We start from the raw sequence: 16,057 nt of genomic DNA, 5'->3' as shown, positions 1-16,057 counted from the left end.
CTGGGGTTCAGCCAAACTTACTTAAGTCTCTGAGGGTCAGAAAAGCCCCACACTTGTTTCAGAAGGATATGTCTTTGCTTTATTCTCAGCGCTACCTATCTCCCTTCTCCTTTTACCTGGAATGAATTTGTAATTCAAAAAAATTGACCCGCAGAGATTTTCTTTCATGACACCAGGGATTCTCATACCCATGTGAGAATCATATAGTAGGGAGAGATCATAAAAGTGCATGTTTTCAGCTCTGAACCAAAGCAAGGATCTCCAATCCTACATCCCTGGTCAAGTTTGATCTGAACTGAATGGTGAGTGAAGAATAAAACGTTTTTCTTTTTAAGAAAATTTGTCTTTTAGGTAATAAGCACACATTGTATAACCCAAACTTTATACAAGAGAGGAAGGAAAGAAACATGAAAAAAAAATAGTATGAAAACATTCACCCTTTCATAAGATCTCTTAACATCTAGCTAAATGTTTAGGTTGTTAGAAATCCCCTATACACACATCCTGAGGCTTTAAAAAATGTACAAATTAATATTAAAAAGTAAGTGTATGGTGAATCCAGAATCCTAAAATCCCTTAGAAATTTGGATAATTTTAAAAGCAGGCATATATCTTAGAAATTATTTTCAATTTCTACTTTAAAAATGTATTACATTTTAGAATAACTATAATTATGCTGAGTCTGTTCTTATTTCTGATCTATCACAAAATAAAAATAAGCAATTCAAAGCCAAATATAAATTTTGGTCTATAAAGACAGAACTGGAAGCCACTTTGACTATATGTGAGGATGCAACACTCGTAAACACACGTATGCACGCGTGCACACACGCACGCTCAATTTTTTTCTAATTTAAAGGTACATGACCAGTTTCTTGTGACCAAGAAATTAAGCATGTATGAAAACAGTTTTGTGAAGAACTAAAAATAATTTAAAACTATATTTAGGAATTAATATATGCCTAGATATTGAAATGTTGAATATATATTCATAAATATGTATTTGCTCTTCTTTATTGGCATCAGTCTTTAATGGTAAGCTATTCCAATAAATGAAAATACTTTAGGCTATTTTTATTCATTAAGCCAAAATTTTCTAGGACCATGTTTGCATGAAAACAAGCTATGTAATTCATGTAGTAAAAATTAGAGATTTTATAGGCACTTGACCTAATTTTCAGCAAATGCCTCCACATTTGCCAATTGAAGGAGTCAAAGTGAGTAAAGAACTCAGGATTTTCATCTTTGTATTCTCAGCACTGGCACAGTGTCTGTCGTATTTTAAGTATTAAAGAGATGTTTTAAATAAATGAATGAAGCAGAATTAAGGATACAGCTGTAATGATGGCTATTAAATGCTAAAGCTCCTCCAAAGGTAAGCAATGGTCAAATTAACATGAATGTCTCTAAGTGTGATATATTAGAGGAGATTGTTGTGCACAAAAATCTACTCAGACCATGTTCTGCTTGGTTTCTGTCCCTTGAACGTCATAGAAAATTACATGGCAAAATACTGTACATTTACGAGTAATTTGTACCATGTTTTGGACTCTTTTTAAACACCTTTACTTTTCTTTGATAACTTAGTTTTATATATAAAAAGATGGTGATAAATAAACTAAGGCTTCTTGAATAAAACAAGAGTTGTTGCAAAGAAATCTGAGGCAAAAATGGTTCTGATGAACTTAGGGGCAGGGCAGGAATAAAGATGCAGACACACAGAATGGACTTGAGGACATGGGGAGTGGGAAGGGGAAGCTAGGACGAAGTGAGAGAGTAGCACTGACATGTATACACTACCAACTGTAAAACAGATAGCTAGTGGGAAGCAGCCGCATAGCACAGGGAGATCAGCTCGGTGCTTTGTGACCACCTAGAGGGGTGGGATACGGAGGGTGGGAGGGAGATGCAAGAGGGAGGAGATATGGGGATATATGTATATATATAGCTGATTTACTTTGTTATAAAGCAGAAACTAACACACCATTGTAAAGCAATTATACTCCACTAAAGATGTTAAAAAGAAAATTTGCAATTAGTGGAAAACATTATCAGACTACAAACATAAAACATAACCTAAAGGATAACAGTCAGAAAGTCAAAGTCTACATTGTAACAAGGATGTAGTTACCAAAGGTTCTGACCTCTTACCAACCACGAAGGTTCTCTGCTAGCCAAATTCCATCTGGCATCACTGCATTTCACCTTCCTGATGTCCCTTGGCCGTTACAGCTATACAGATTCACTTCTTCTTCCTCTTTAAAAGGCCACAGTTAGGGCTTGTTGGCAGAGGGTCTCTTGGCCTTCTCCCAGAAAGTAAATGGATTTCAGGTGGAGGGGAGGAAAAAACCTTTTCCTCTATTTTCAAGTTCAGTGGCTGGGGCCTGTGAATTGAACTGACAAAATACATATTAACAGTAGGAAAGGCATACAAATTTTATTAACGTTTTTAATTTTATGTGCATAGGGGTATCACAGAAAAGTGGAAACCCAAAGAAACAGACTCGGGAGCTTATATACTATTTTAACAAAGGGCAATAAATTGTGGAGACATGACTAGATAAAGGAAGGGGGTTTGGGCTTCTAGGGATGATAAATTGTGAGAAAGTGACTAGGAAATATATGGCGGAAGTGAATGGAATATAATTATTTTAGTAAGGTTTGTTTACACAGACTAATCTTGGTGTGACTCTCCATCTCCAGTGATAAGGGTTTCTTCTTCATCCTAGATAGCTGGCGGGAAGGAATTTATGACCTACTTTCAGGCAGACAGGAAGAGGGCAATGAATTCTTCTTGTGTCTGTTATTTCTCAATTGCCTTTAGCTGAAAAATGAATATGCCAAAGTAGCATAAATTGGGGTAGTACATCTGGACTCCTTCACAGAATTGGGCGAACATATACTGGACGGAGGCTGCTGAAAGTCATCTTCAGTTCTGTCTAAAATGTCCTTCAGCACACCCAGATAAAGGGCATCTTAAGAAATGCACAGGTGAGCAATATGTGAAGAAGATAAGGCAAAGAGATTTCACTGAAAGGTCAAAATCGCCAGGAAATGAAACACTTTTCACAAAACCAGTGAGATCATCTTCACCTGATGTCATTTTGTGGGTAATTTAAATCACAGTTCCTTGCTAGATTCCTCTAAATCTTGCTTTGGATTTTTTAGCCTCTGATATTAACCTTTATTTTTTGTTGGTTTGTGTGTTTGATTTTGTCTTTGTTCTGTTTGTTGTGTTTGCACTTCTTAGCAATTTTCATTCCTAGATTTATGAGATTAAAAGGATGAGAAATATAGCCTCAAAAAATATGAATAGAATGGAGGCAAAGGACACACTTTCTTCTTAATCATGAAAAATGAATGGCACTTATTGTAATCAATATTATCAAAACAAATTACCATCAGGTCAAAGAGTGATTAGTGAATTCTGAGAGCTGTTTACACAAGCAAAAATATTAATATGAAAACAATAGATCCAGGCTCGTGTAAATTGCAACCCATGGAATGAAGAACATAGCCTTTTGCCTAAAATGATCTTCAAGGAGGTCACCCAAGAAAACCTTCTCATTTACCAGATGAAGACTCTGCAGCTCAGAAATGTTAAGTGACTTGCCCAAGGCCATACAATGAATTTTTGGCAAAGCTGGAACTAGACAAACACAAAGTTTATTGGTTCCAAATCTCCTGCGCTTTCTGCTGAAATGGTATCTTTGTTAAGTGAAAAGCAGAAAAAAAGTATTTGTTTTGTATTTGGTTTTACATAAAAGAAGGAGCTTTTTTTTTTCCAGGACATGGGGGAAGTGAGGATGCTAAAAACATATCCCAGGTAACTCTTAAACAGCGAGATGTTGATTATATTGATTACATGGCTTGTGGATTTTCTAGACCACTTTCTACATTGATCTTTTTCCTGTCCCTCCTCCATAGGCAGCCATATTTCCCCTAGACTTCCAAGAACTACGAAATGAAAAAGACAGAAATACACATCAGTCAGTATATTTTAGTATCTGTTAGCTGCTGCAGTGATTAAAGGAAAATTGAACATGAGGAGCCAAAATGGGATATTGTATATCTCATCTTTTCCAAGTTATTATGACACATTTAAGAATTAACTTCTAATTAATCTAATTCTGATGTCAAAAAGTGAAGTTTTTGGTAATCCCACAGTGGCTGGGCTCTGTTGAAAGAAGATCAACAAACCATTAAGCTGGAGTTAAATTTAACAGAGGCAAATTCAGCGGGCAGAACCCAGAAAATCAGACCCAGCAGTCCAAATTGGCTGATAAATGAGTCACAGTGCTTCTGATTCGCTAACCTCCATCAGAAAGGCCACAGCAAGCGTGGTGCTTACAGACCCTTACAGACACCTAAACCGCTCTGGCTGCTGGGAGAGGACAGTGAAAGAATGAGTCAGTCTTTGCCTGGATTAGTGACTTTTCTGGAGTTCACAGCCCCGTTTTCTCAACAACTGGGCTGCCAAACGTTTATTTACTCACTAATTTAATAAAAATCATGCTGTTTGCAGCTTACTCACATTGGACAGAAAATGTCTCATTGCTTCCTTGGGAAAAACAAAATAAGCAACCATTAGGATCGTCCAGAACTGATCAGGAAATTGTGTGGCGAAAGGACAGGCTATAAAGCTGTGGATCCAAGTTCGGGCACAAAGTGTGCCTTAGGCAGAAAGCCTGACAAGCATCCTGCACTAAAATATAATAAATTGCGAGTTTTTTTGCTTCCTTGTAAAAGTGATAGATTTAGTGCTTTTTTTTTTTTTTTTTTTTTTTGTGGTACGCGGTCCTCTCACTGCTGTGGCCTCTCCCGTTGCGGAGCACAGGCTCCGGACGCGCAGGCTCAGCGGCCATGGCTCACGGGCCCAGCCGCTCCGCGACATGTGCGATCTTCCTGGACCGGGGCACGAACCCGTGTCCCCTGCATCGGCAGGCGGACTCCCAACCCCTGTGCCACCAGGGAAGCCCGATTTAGTGCTTCTGAATGGCAGAAGCTGGCATGCCTGTAACAACCCCAAAACCTTAACAGGACATTAGATATCAATCACGTCAAAGTGAAGGCTTTTAGACCGTTGGCAGCAGGTCCTCTGAAACCTGGGCTGGTACTGCTTTCTCAGCAAGGAATGGTAGTAAATATGCAGCAGCCTGGATCCTCCCCGTGGACTCCCGGGGGAAGGGACCTTCACTATTTAATTTTGTCACCAAAATAATAATCTCTATAGTCACAAATAAAATGACATACATCACTTGAAGACTCTGGGCATATTCAATTGTCTTTAGGATCATAAAGTTGAACAATATTGCAAGAACCTCTAGTTGAAATACCATCTTGATGTTTCCTTTTCCATTACTTTTGCGTTTAATCAGTCATCCATATTACCAATTCTAAAGCCTAAATATCCCTGGAATCTATTCCTTCTATCATCTCCACACTGCCATTATTTTAGTCCAATGCACCATTATCTATTACCTAGAACACTAATTTGTCTCTTTGCTTTCATTCTTACACCTTCCTGAGGTAGCAAAAGCTGCAGTGAATTCTCAGTGGCTTACAGCACAAGTCATTTGTTTTTCTCACTTGAGGGATATGGGCTGGCTTAGTTCAGCTCTGTCTGTGCCTCTTTATGGGACCCGTGGTTGCATGAGCACGTTCTTCTTATGACTGATGTGGAGGCAAGAGGCCAAGATAAACCATGCCTGCGCATCTAAAGCTTCTGCTCCAGGCACACACGCTAACCTTCCATTGGCCAAACCAAGTTACACGGCCAGCCTCAGATCAAGCAGGTGAGGAAATATCCTCCCCCCAGTCTAGTGGGAGGGGGTGTAGTCATGTGGTAAAAATCAAGGACCTATTATTCTACGACTGTGGAGGGAATGCGGAATTAGAAGCGTGAATGCAGTTCACATTATTATTATCTATTCTCTGCATCAAGCCAGAGAGGTCTTCTAAGTAAACAAATTTAAACAAACTTGTCGCTCCCCTTCCCACACTCTTTAACGGCTTCCTTACCATTACAATAAACAACAAACGTGCCCTGCAGAACTGGACTCTGCTAGGTGCTCCAACCCTGTCTCTCACCGTTTTCCTCCCCCATTTCTACACTTTATCATCCTGAAGTTCTGCTGTGCCAGCCTCTCCCACCTCGGAGATTTCCTCAAGATATGCACTCTGCCTGGTATAACTTCCTCTCCCTTTTCTTTCATTTAAACTTATATTTGAAGGATGTCACTTCTTTAGAGAAATCTTCCTTGGCTGAAAAGATTGGGTCAGATCCCCTTATTGATTATTAATTCCTTCTGATGCTTCTTCATCACACGTCACAATTGTAATTAATGGATACTTAGTAGTCTAATGATTGTTTCCATAGCTAAAATGTAAGCTCCATGATTGTACAAACATTGTTTAGTGTAGGGATATGTTATGTTCTTAGCCTCTGTGTTCTATCATAATAAACATTCAACACACACACACATGCACACACAGGAAGACGTGTGTGTGTGGGGGGGGGTTATATATATATGTATTTAAAGGTACTCATATTAATAGTTGTACACTTTTTCCTTTAATGATCTCCCCTACTCATTCTGCCCCTTCAACACTTCTTTGCTTAGCAAAACAGAAAGAGTTTGGACAGTGTTTACTCTCAGTTCTGCCATTTAGTAGCCGTGTGGGTTAATGATTTAATCTTGCTGAGGCTTCTCTATGAAATGGCGATGATAATTTTTACTTTGCAAGGTTGGGGGACTTAAATGAGCCACGCATGAGCAAGCACTCAGGCTGCTGTTCCCTCCTCTATTCCAGTCCCCTGGCCTAGTCACCACGCCTGACTGTTCCAGTTTCTACCGGACATTTTCACCCGGATTTGCTGACAGCCATACGCTCCGCCAATCAAACCTATCAACTTTCTATCAAAACTGACAACTCATCCTAATTCCCTACTTTGGTTAATTTTTCAATAGGTTCAGATTGAGAGCCTGGAAATCATCATTCACGAAGCCTTCCTCTGCCCCAGTCTTGGCCTCCAGCATGCCCACCAGCTCTGCTTGGTCCTTCCCAGTTTCTCTGTGCTGACCCTGACATTACCTCTCTTGAGACCTCTTCTGGGCTTTGCCAGTATCCAGGCTCTGGTCACTACAGTCCAGCACTTCATTGCAACCACATTTATTCACTTAGGGTAGGTTTTCTAATCCAGTCTTCAATGATAAGTAAAATGCAGCAGCTGACAAAGCAGTATGTGCATCATAATGACATTTTTACCTTTTAAAACCTGTGTCTGTGCACACACAAAAATTCCAGAAAGAATACAACAAAATATAGGTGGTCGGATTACCAAAGCATCTATTTTCTTTTTTATGCTTTTTCTATATTTCTTGGCTTATATGACAAAAATGCATTATTTTCAGAATTTAAAAAACTTACTTTATAAATCTAAATTACCACCCCAAAAGAAATATTCTATGACTCTCCTTTTTTTGTTTTCCTAACAAATGAGATCCAATTACTTAATCCTGGCATTGAGGTCTTTCATGCATGAAAGGTCATTCATGCTTTGGCTCCAGATTATTTTTCCAGCCTTGTCTCTTACCACTTTCCTTATACTCCGCCATATTACAATCAAACCATACTCTATTTCTCTCTCCACATAGAGCTGAAATGGTCCTCCATTCCCGTAACTCTTTCACAAGACTCCTCAATTTCCACAAAGGCACACCAGCTTTACTCTGTTATGTGCCGTCTATAATATTTTAATGAACTCTCAATCAAGAAACCAGTTTATTTGGGCTTCCCTGGTGGCGCAGTGTTTGGGAGTCCTCCTGACGATGCGGGGGGCGCGGGTTCGTGCCCAGGCCCGGGGGGATCCCGCATGCCGCGGAGCGGCTGGTCCCACGGGCCATGGCCACTGAGCCTGCGCTCCGCGGCGGGGGAGGCCGCAGCAGTGAGAGGCCCGCGTACCGCAAAAAAAAAAAAAAGAAACCAGTTTATTTGTACTTTAAGCACTCAGGAGGAAATACAGCCTCATGCATCTGCTCTCTAACCTCTATTAAGAGCCCAAATAAGAAAAGTATTAACCTTCACTGTCTTCACAGTCCTATCCATTAGGAACCTGCGAACAACAGCCTTTCTACTTAATTCATAACAGCCTTGAAGCAGGGCACTGATAGGTCTAACTCTAAAATATGTTAATAATAAGCAGATATCTAACCAGATATATTGTGGAAATAGGAGAAAGATTCACATAGTAGCAACACCTACACAAAACCCAATGTGATTGACCATTGACTTTCTTCTTCCTCCCCTAAGACACCTCATCAAGAAGTCTTCCGCTTCTTGCCCTCTACTACCTTTAAAATCTTTATTTTCCTAAGAGCTAAATTCAGCTCACACTCACTTTGCTTGCTGTGCTCAGTAAATCAAAAGCATGATACATAACTTATGCCTGCACCTTGGTGGTCTCTGGTCCCCACTCCAAAAAGGATTATCAGAGTATCCATCAGACAAAACAAGGCTCTTCCTAGGGGAAAATTCTATTGGCTAAGAAAATATGTTTTATCCACATTAGTGTTTATCCTTCGAAGATTGATTCAATGGCATGCCCTTCAGGAAGCCTTCCCTGATTCATCTAAACTGATAGAATATCTCTCATCCAAACCCCTGTATGGTGGGTTGAATAATATACCCTGTAAGACTATATTAAGAATTTTTACTGTATAAACTACACTGAGGACTGGAGACACCTGTACCTGATTTGGCACCTCCCTAAATATTGCTTTTAATTCTCTCTTGCCATTGTATACAAAAATGCTCCAAAGATAACATTTAAAACTTCTGGGCAAAATTACACAGCAAGAGGTCACGGCCCTAAGAAATGATGAAAGTGCGTGTGTATGAGCCATAGACACTAAGATTCTTCCTCCCCTACTCAGTTCTTTAGATGTTATTATCTGTTAAATTTAAAGAAGACAAAAGGCAATTTTATTTCAAAGGCCATCCTTATTTTCACTTTAAAATGTACAAGCCTGCTTGTCATTGCAAAATAGTACAAAGCAATATGACATTGTTTTGAAGAATTAGAATCCTAAAATTATTTTTATGGTTTAAACAAGGTATTTTATCTGCAGTGATATAATTCCATGTCAGAATTTTACTTACGTATGTTGGCTCCAGACTCAAGTAACTGGAACAGGGTATTCATAAGTAGAAGTGAGCTAAGAGCTTAGAGCAAGGGAATATTTTCCTCTTCAAATTCACTGACAATAAATTGTCACACTTCTTAATTCGTTGCCAAATAAATAAATTCTAACACTATTCACACTGACATTACAAAATATTCCCAAGGAACAGATGACAGAAACCTATCCATTATGGTAACAGAGCCAAGCATAGGAAAATTGCTAAGGAAAATTACATCTGGATAAGTTTTCCCAGATGGTGTCTTATGATGCGCAGCCTCCCCTTCCTAGTACAAAATTATGGTCACAGGTACTCCATTCCAGAGGGAGAGTGTATGTGTGGCATAATAATGCTAGGAAGCTTTGTAAAGCCATATGGCCCTGTTTCCCTGCTGCTACCTCATTTACCATCCACTTCAATATTCTCCTTCACCTGCCCTGACATGATCTGTCATATACAGGTAAGAGCTAATGGTAGCCAATCTGATTCCAGGAGCCTGTTAACTAGAATTAATGTGAATTCTCCTATTTTCATTCATTGCAAAGTCCAGTACAACAGAAAGTTCATGAAGTGGTATGTGCATTTGTAGCTTTCACAGAGAATCAGAGGACTGGAACGTAACTATGAAAAAATTAGGTGTAGAATATGAAAAATCGAGAGAAAAGAGTGACAAGGGTTTTAATAATGCCTATTCAAAGATTCAGGGGTTGGGCTTCCCTGGTGGCGCAGTGGTTGAGGGTCCACCTGCCGATGCAGGGGACGCGGGATAGTGCCCCGGTCTGGGAGGATCCCACATGCCGCGGAGCGGCTGGGCCCGTGGGTCATGGCCGCTGGGCCTGTGCGTCCAGAGCCTGTGCTCCACAACGGGAGAGGCCACAGCAGTGAGAGGCCCGTGTACCGCAAAAAAAAAAAAAAAAAAAAAAAAAAAATTCAGGGTCTTCCCTGGTGGCGCAGTGGTTGAGAGTCCGCCTGCCGATGCAGGGGACACGGGTTCGTGCCCTGGTCCGGGATGATCCCACATGCCGCAGAGCGGCTGGGCCCGTGAGCCATGGCCGCTAAGCCTGTGCGTCCGGAGCCTGTGCTCCGCAATGGGAGAAGCCACAACAGTGAGAGGCCCGCGTAAAAAAAAAAAAAAAAAGATTCAGGAAAAGGTAACGAATTGAGAATAGACAATATTTGAAGGTAAAAAGACTGAGAATATTCAAGAAGTATTAAAAGATCTTCAGATCCAAGAGGCTAAAATTCAATTTTAGACACAATACTGAGACTGAAGAATGATAAAGAAAAGCAAAATATATTTAAAAGATTCCAAGAAGAAAGAGCAGATTACCTGCAAAGGAATGACGACTGGATGGATTGCTGACCTCACATCTTAAAGAGCAGACACCAGCAGACTGCAGAAAATAGACAGCAGAAAATCACTGTCAACCTGGACTTCCAAACCATGAAAAACTGTCTTTCAAGAATAAATAGAGGGCTTCCCTGGTGGTGCAGTGGTTAAGAATCCGCCTGCTACTGCAGGGGACACGGGTTCAATCCCTGGCCCGGCAAGATCCCACACGCTGCAGAGCAACTAAGCCTGTGAGCCACAACTACTGAGCCTGTGCTCTAGAGCCCGCGAGCCACAACTACTGAGCCCACGTGCCACAACTACTGAAGCCCACGCACCTAGAACCCGTGCTCCGCAACAAGAGAAGCCACTGCAATGAGAAGCCTGTGCACCGTAACGAAGTGTAGCCCCTGTTCGCCGCAACTAGAGAAAGCCCGCACACAGCAACGAAGACCCAACACAGCCAAAAATAAAAACAAATATATAAGGAAATTTATAAAAATGAACAAACAGGAAACAAAGACATTTTCAGACAAAAGAAAAAGTTAAGTGAGTTTACCACCAAAATATCCCTACTAAAGTGAATTCTAAAGAATCTATGTATTTCAAACAGAAGAAAAGCCATTCCAGATGGAAGGTTTGATGTGCAAAAAAGAACAATGTGCAAAGACATCAATAAATATGTCAGTAAAAGTAAGCAACCATTAACTGCTTAACACCATGAAATTAATGTCCAGTTTATGGTGAAATACAGGAGAAAATTGAAATACTCCCTAACAATAGTATATATTTCTATCCTGGTATATAGGCTTTGGACATGGGCCCTGATGACTAATTCTTCTGGTCCAGCAAACATGTTCTTAAAAGTGTTGGTTAATTTGATCTTATCTGATTTTGGTGATTAAAGGGAAAAAAATTATGGAATATGCTCTATGTTAAAGATAGCGCTAAAGAGATTAATCTTCACTTAGACACTGAGAACGTTTTACCTGCCATTCAAGAAATTTGTTTTGGTTCCCTTTTAAACTGAACCTTTATTCCTCTTCTCCTTCTCAACAGCAAGCCTTGCTAATTCACAAAAGCACCAGAAGGGCTAGCCTTGGATTGCTTAAATCAGGGCAGGAAACAAAATGGCACTTGTGCTGCACACACCCAATCCTTTGGCCAGATGGGAGCTTGCTTGTTAATCAAGGCACTCTTTGCTGAGGACCTGACTGTGGTCTCACAATCTTCTCAAGTGCAGCAGGCAGCCACCACCAATCAATCAGAACTAACATCAAACTAACAAACATCAAACCTAGTTGCCTTTCTGAGCTTAAGGCTGCTGACTTTACCCTGCATGGAAAAGGGCCTGTGATTCCTACTTCTTCCTTCAGCTGTTAGGGAGAGAAATACAATATATTTTTTTTTATCCTGGAAATATTCCTTCACCCCTGGTTGCTGGCAAAGGCTGAAAAAAGCTTATCAAGTAATAATACCATCTTAAATTTTCACACTGGCTTATGCACATAGTCAGACTTTTAGATACATACATTCTATATTTGCTTCTAAATAACTGTACAAGAATTATGTGTTTGCCTCATAACAGAAACATCTCATATTTTTATTGTGCTTTACAGTTATTGTAGCACAGAACCATAAATATTTTGTCCCCAATCTAAAACAAATATGTATTGAGCAATGCCATGTGACAGGCATTGTGCTGAATGCTGGGAATAAAAAAGTTCTTGCCCTCTTGAGCTTATAGCTTAGATGGGGAGGCAAACACATTAATAAATTAGGCGAACAAAGGATGACACCTTCTATAATGAAACAGAAGGGGGCAGCATGAAGTAGTGATTAAAAATATGGATTTTGGAACCAGGAAATCCTGCGTTCTTGTCTCTGCTCTATAATTTATCAGCTCTATACTAGTTAGGGTTCTCCAGAGAAAAAGAAACAATAGGATGTGTACATATACATCATATATAGAAAGACAGAGAGAACGAGATATTTTAAGGAAATGTCTCGTGTGATGGTGAGGGTTGGCAAGTCTGAAATTGAAATTCTGGCAGGCGTTAATGTTGCAGCCTTAAGTCTAAAGGCAGTCTGGAGGCAGAATCCTTCCTCATCAGGAGATTTCAGTCTTTTCTCTTAAGGCCTACAACTGATTTGATGAGGCCCACCCACCTGATGGAGGGTAATATGCTTCACTCAAAGTCTAATAGTTTATATGGTAATCCCATCAACTTAACACTATAGCCTAGTCAGTTGACACGTAAAATTAACCATCACAGGCTCAGTTCTTCATCAGTAAAATAATAATAATGAGAATACTGAAAACTAATAATACCTGCTTCACAGGATCCTTGTGAGATTGTACTGAGATCTGTTCTGTCTGGGCTTGGCACAGTGCCACCATGTTGGCATCATTGGCATTTGTTCATCTGCTGCTCGCCCTTCTGGGTAACCTCTTACCAGCCGCAGGACAGAGGCCCTGGTGGTGCCCCGTTTTCCTCTCCTCTCAGCCTACGCGCATGAGGCTTCCTCTGCCTGGAGCATTTAAATCTCAGTCTTTGTGCGCGAACTAGCTAACTCTATATGTGAGGTGGACCATAAAATAGGATGAACCAGGAAAAACAACAGTATTTGACCATCTTTGACATACAAAAATCAGCAATTTCATACAGCTTAGCTTAATAAAACTAAGCTACTTTGTAGCACTATCAATGCAGTTTAAAAAGAAACCCCAGGCCAATATTAAAAAATAATCCAAAGTAAATGAAGGCATTAAATTTTTAATCCAAAAATCAAATCTCTAAAATTCCTTTTCTTCTTCGTCTCTCAAAACACACACACACACACACACACACACACACACACACACAGATAGAAAGTTGTGTGTGTGTGTGTATTTCTATATAGGGAATGCATACATACATGTTATGTATTTCTGTATCACATTGGCCCCCTAGGCCAATAGCTCAATCTGTTCCTCTGGCCTGACCTGGGCTCGGCACTCTCATCTTTCTTGTTTCTCCCCTCTCACCCTCTCACCTTCTGGATTTATTCTTTTGCTTCCCCATAAGTAGTTCCCTGAGCTTTCTTATGTAAACAACTCAAGTTTGTTGTGCTTACCTAATAAAGGTGCTGCCTAGCAAAGACAAAGTTTCTGTAAAGGAGGAAATTAATTAAGTTACACATTAATCTTTTTTTGCAGTCACAGCATGCTATGCATACATAATCTATTTCTGGATTCCATTACTTTTTTTTTAATTAATTAATTAACTTATTTATTTAGGGCTGTGTTGGGTCTTCGTTTCTGTGCGAGGGCTTTCTCTAGTTGTGGCAAGCGGGGGCCACTCTTCATCGCGGTGCGCGGGCCTCTCTTGTTGCGGAGCACAGGCTCCAGACGCGCAGGCTCAGTAGTTGTGGCTCACGGGCCCAGTTGCTCCGCGGCACGTGGGATCTTCCCAGACCAGGGCTCGAACCCGTGTCCCCTGCATTAGCAGGCAGATTCTCAACCACTGCGCCAACAGGGAAGCCCCCATTACTTTTTTATTTGCTTACACTTTGTGTTCCACAGCTAAAGCCACTCTGTCAAATACAACTTTTTTTTAACTTAAATTTTTACAAATTAGTTTGTTTGTCCCAGCACTATATTTTTAACAAATAATGCTTGTAAATAAAATGTACAAGAGCATACCAGGATTCCCCAGGCCTCAAACTGTACGCTTGCAGAAATATCTTCAACCGGACAAACTGGAGAATATTCTCTTCAATTCTTCTGGCGGGTGGGGAGGGGTGACCACCAACTATTTTCGTATTTCCTCATGCAAAGCCAGAAGGTTCAAATTCGTTTCTGACGAGCTTGACCCTGACGTGATAGAATTTTCTGAGCTCAGAAAATGAGTAGCCCTTCCAAATTCCCCTACTGGCCTCCCCATGGCTTTAGGGTTAATAAGGGAGTATTTAGGAGGCAGAAAGTATTTTGAGTTCTGGGAAGTGAGGTGGCAAGAGGTCGAGGAGAAGCACTTATAAATGTAAGGTAGCCGTGGTCCCCCAAATTTTTGGCACCAGGGACTGGTTTCGTGGAAGACCATTTTTCCACGGAGTGAGGAGGGGTGAGGGGGGATGGTTCAGGTAGTAATGAGAGCGATGGGGAACGATAGTGAGCGCACATAAAGCTTCAGCCGCTCCCCAGCCCAACGCCGCTCACCTCCTGCTGGGCCGCCCGGTTCCTAACAGGCCTGGGGTTTGGGGACCCCTGCTGTACGGGAAAGGAGATTCAGCCCATTTCATTACCGGAGAGCAGCCTTTGGCATCAGGCTATGTGAAGGATTCCTGGAAAACTCTTGAGAACTTGAAGTTCTCAGTTCACCTTCTCAGGTAGTATCATCATCTTCCTAGAATGATGGTCACCTATTTGCTGAAGAAAACTGACCTTCCCCTCCTTAAAACTATATGCAACCATATCATAGAACTACTTATGTCTCTGATTTCCATTCCCTAGTTGAATATGTTTGAAATATTTACAGTGATTTTTATGGAGACTTTTAATGTTTGTATTTAAATTTGTTCATAGCAATCATTTAAGAAAGTCTGGTGGTACATATTAGCAAATATTGTACATAGTCATGTAAAAAAGCAAGACAGATGGCCTTTCACTCATAGAAAATCATGTTATATCTTGGTTCTAGTCTATTTCCAGTGATATGATACATTCACATGAAAACAAAATAAAAGTTTAGCAAGCTTAATAGATTATCTGTGAATATTTCTCTACATATCATTACAACAGTGTTTCACTGAATCTTTAAATTCAGAAATGATATATTTCGAAGGTAATTTTCCATCCATTTTCTGGCAGGAGTTCCATAGAGCTGTAGGGGAGGAAAACATTTTCCTCAACCCTCTTAGGGGTCCTGCCTGGGTCTGAAAATTAAACAGACAAAGATAGGTTAACAGAAGAAAAGTATACAAGATATATTGCATTTTGACATATATGTGGAAATCTTCACAAGAGAATAAAGACCTAAGAAGTGACCAGAGCAGGAAGCTTTTATACCTTTTAGACACCAAAACAATACATTTGTGATGATTTGACAAGGCAAAGGGGTTTGGGCTGGGGGTAGTGAGTGGTGAGGAAGATACTAAGGGTTAGTTTAATGAAGTTTGTTTGAATGGCTTCCCCATCGCTGGTGAAAACCATGTCTTCTCTCCTCTGGATACAGGGAGGGTACCTTTCACATAGGCAAATTTACCCCTGTTTTCACGGAAGGAGGAGGATGGGGTGGGGAAGTCAGAGTAACTTTCCTGCTTCTACCATTTTCTCAAACTTCTTCAGCTTAAGACAGTCCATATACCAAGGTATCAAATTTGGGATAGCATGTCCTGAACCCCGTCAGAGCCACCAGCTGAACTACAAGCACAATGATAGGGCTGCAGAAAGAAGTAGAAAGAAGATAACAGGAAACAGATTTAAATCTCACGATTGAAGGGGCACCTGACCTCCTGCTTTGCCAAAATTATGATTCTAAATATTGTTGGAGAAAAATAACTTAT

This window comes from Pseudorca crassidens, chromosome 13, assembly GCF_039906515.1.
Source record: "Pseudorca crassidens isolate mPseCra1 chromosome 13, mPseCra1.hap1, whole genome shotgun sequence".
Classification (NCBI taxonomy): domain Eukaryota; kingdom Metazoa; phylum Chordata; class Mammalia; order Artiodactyla; family Delphinidae; genus Pseudorca; species Pseudorca crassidens.
The sequence above is the reverse complement of the archived record's forward strand: the minus strand, read 5'-3'. Positions refer to the sequence as shown.